Raw genomic sequence first — 3,809 nt, forward strand, 5'->3', positions numbered from 1 at the left:
TCTGTGCGCGCGTGCGCGAGGAAGCGCGCGCACCCTCCCGCCCCTTGGGGCTCGCGGCCTCAGCGCGCCTGCGCGCCCCGCCCGGGGCGTCCCTCCTGAGCGCCCAGGGAGTTCCCTGAGCCCCCACCCGGGCCAGGGTGCGAGGCGGGCCGGGCGCACGTGCTGTGGTCAGGGCGAGGTGTGAGGTGCTGCCGGTGGGCAACTGGTTCTTTTCCCTGGGAGTTTGGAGGTCGGCTCCCTGCTCTGGCCAGCGTGTTAGGGACCTGACCCTGTGGAACCGCGCTCCTGCGCCGTCTCTGTCCTCCCGCCTCTCCTGCCCAGCACCTTTGCCCTCCGGCTCTACCGCTGTGCTCCAACCACGCCTTTCTTCGCCTTTCTTCAGGATACCTGATCCTCACCTGGAATCCTCTCCTCTCTTCACCAGATGAACTACTTTCCCAACATTCAGACCACATTCTTGCCTTTTCTCGAGTATCTAGTAGTCTCAAGTATTCGGGAGGCTGAAGCAGGAGGATCACTTGAGCCCAGGAATTTGAGGCTGCAGTCAGCTGTGATATGATCGCACCTGTGAATAGCCACTGCACTCCAGCCTGGGCAACATAAGACGGAGACCCCATCTCTAAAATAAATAAAAGATGCCTATTTTGTGCAAGGCTCTGTACCAAAAACTGAAGACATACGTGGTTTTGGTTTCAAAGAACTTCCAGTTTATTTATTGAGACGGAGTCTCCCTCTGTGGCTCAGGCTGGAGTGCACTGGGGTGATCTCAGCTCACTGCAACCTCTGCCTCCTGGGTTCAAGTGATTCTCCTGCCTCAGCCTCCGGAGTAGCTGAGATTACAGGCGCGCACCACCTCGCCCAGCTAATTTTTGTATTTTTAGTAGAGACGGGGTTTTACCATGTTGGTCAGGCTGGTCTCGAACTCCTGACCTCGTGATCTGCCCGCCTTGGCCTCCCAAAGTGCTGGGATTACGGGCGTGAGCCACCGCACCTGTCCTTTTTTTTTTTTTTTCTGAAATGGAGTCTCACTCTGTTGCCCAGGCTGGAGTGTAGTGGTGTGATCTCGACTCACTACAACCTCTACCTCCCGGGTTCAAGCAATTCTGTCTCAGCCTCCCGAGTAGCTGGGACTATAGTCGCCTGCCATCACACCCGGCTAATTTTTTTGTATTTTTAGTAGAGATGGGGTTTCACCATGTTGGTTAGGCTGATCTTGAACTGACCTCATGATCCACCTGCCTCGGCCTCCCAAAGTGCTGGGATTACAGGCGTGAGCCACCGCACCCGGCCCAGTGTATTTATTCATGTGGAGATGGGATCTCACTATGTTGTCCAGGCTGGTCTCAAACTCCTGGTCTCAAGGGATCCTCCCGAAGTGTTGGGATTACAGGCATGAGCCACCATGACTAGCTAAGCTTCCAGTTTAGTAGAACATTCAGACCAAACAACAACAACAACAAAAATAACCATTTATTTTTTACTTTTACTTATTTTTTGGTACAAGGCCTTGCTTAAGTGATCCTTCTGCCTCAGCCTCCTGTGTAGCTGTGCCCACAGGTGAGGGCCACCATGCCTGGCTGCCTTTTTTTTTTTTTTTTTTCTGTAGAGACAGGGTCTCCCTTTGTTGCCCAGGTTGGTCTTGAACTCCTGGACTCAATTGATCCTCCTTTCTTGGCCTCCCACAGTGCTGGGATTGCAGACATGAGTCACTGGGTCCAGCTTCCCAAAGCATATTTAAAATGCTAGTTGATAAATGCTACCCTAGGCTGGGCACGGTGGCTCACACCTGTAATCCCAGCACTGTGGAAGGCCATGGTGGGTGAATAATTTGAGGTCAGGAGTTTGAGACCAGCCTGTCCAACATGGTGAAACCCCATCTCTACTAAAAATACAGAATTAGCTACTTGGAAAGCTGAGTCAGGAGAATCGCGTGAATCCTGGAGGTGGAGGTTGCAGTGAGTCAAGATGGCATTACTGCACTCCAGCCCAGGCAACAAGAACAAAACTCCGTCTTGGAAAAAATAAATAAATAAATAAATAAATAAATAAAATGCTGTTTGATAAATGCTAACTTAAGTAGGGGAGGGGAGGTGTAAGATGCTATGGCTTTTATTCCTAGTCTGCAGCAAAGAAAAAAGAGGTGCTATGACAACCCTAATCTTGAAGCTGACCTCTAAAAATAGGGTAGGTGCTGTTACTCCCAGGGCAGTGTTCACAGATGCTACAGATGCTAACTAAATGTTTGCATGAATGTTGAACCCAGTGCAAGCTCCCGTTCTCTTTGCCCCCACCCAATTGCAGGCAGGTGTCACCCATGCTTACAGTATGCAGAGAGGGGCCGGTAACAGCTGTTTCAGGACACAGCTTGCGACACGAAGCAGATTGGCATGGCTGCTCTCACCTGTAGAGAAACTAATTTCCATGTGCCCCAGAGAAATGCCTAGCTAGCCCTGAACTTGAGACCGCCTCTGATTATGAGTCAGCCTTTCATGATCAACCAACGTAGGGCAAGCATATGTCATCTTACTGGCAAGAAGGCCAGAAATAGCTTCTGCCTGACTGAGGAGTGTAAAAGCTGAACCGGCATGTGGAGTGAAAAGACGATTCTAGAAATAACGGGATCAAAGGTGGCACATCTGTTGTTCAGACCCAGTCGATCCAAAATAACCGAAGATTGCCTGAGTACCTGCTGTATGCCCTAGCACAGTGGACACTCCGGGTGACAAGAAGTTGAGTAAGACACACCCTTGCCCTTGAGGTGAAGATGAGGAAAGCAGTAGAAAGTCAGAACGCACGTGCCAAGAGAGAGGCCAGCCCTTGAGACTTCTCCAGTTCTGCCCATAGGTCCCGCTGGTTGAGGCACACAGCCCCTGTGTCTTTCTCACCCTTGTCCAAATCCTCCCACCTGAGGTTTCTTGTCCGTAGCTTCCTTCTCCTCCACAGCCCAGCACTCCTCCCAGCTGCACAGGTCCCCTGCACATGTCTCCCCCAGCTCACCCAGCCAGTCGCCTTCCTGAGGCAGAGTTCCAGGGACCCCGCCAACCTTGTTTCCTCCCTACATTTGTCCACCTGGTCCTACATGCCCCAGCTCATCTTCCACTGGGGCTCAGTCTGTGTGAAGAGACTGATCAAAGTGGGCACCTACCAGCTATTCCTCATAGGCTACTCAAATGCTGTCTGTTGATACCTTTTTTTTTTTTTTTTTTTTTGAGACGGAGTCTCGCTCTGTCGCCCAGGCTGGAGTGCAATGGCGCCATCTCGGCTCACTGCAAGCTCTGCCTCCCGGGTCCACACCATTCTCCTGCCTCAGCCTCCAGAGTAGCTGGAACTACAGGCGCCCGCCACCACGCCCGGCTGATTTTTTGTAGTTTTAGTAGAGACGGGGTTTCACCGTGTTAGCCAGGATGGTCTTGATCTCCTGACCCTGTGATCCACCCGCCTCGGCCTCCCAAAGTGCTGGGATTACAGGCGTGAGCCACTGCACCCGGTCGACATCCTTTTCTTTTGCTTTCTTTTTTAGACAGTTTTTTGTGCATTGGCGAGATTTGCGCATTGGCGCAATCTCGGCTCACCGCAACCTCTGTCTCCCGGGTTCAAGCCATTCTCCTACCTCAGCCTCCTGAGTAGCTGGGATTACAGGCATGTGCCACCATTCCCGGCCAATTTTGTAGTTTTAGTAGAGATGGGGTTTCTCCATGTTGGTCAGGCTGGTCTTGAACTCCCGACTTCAGGTGATCCGCCTGCCTCGACCTCCCAAAGTACCAAAGTACTGGGATTATAGGCATGAGCCACTGTGCCTGGCTTCTTTT

This window comes from Rhinopithecus bieti, unplaced genomic scaffold (genome assembly GCF_001698545.2).
Source record: "Rhinopithecus bieti isolate Rb0 unplaced genomic scaffold, ASM169854v2 scaffold_42772, whole genome shotgun sequence".
NCBI classification, from domain to species: domain Eukaryota; kingdom Metazoa; phylum Chordata; class Mammalia; order Primates; family Cercopithecidae; genus Rhinopithecus; species Rhinopithecus bieti.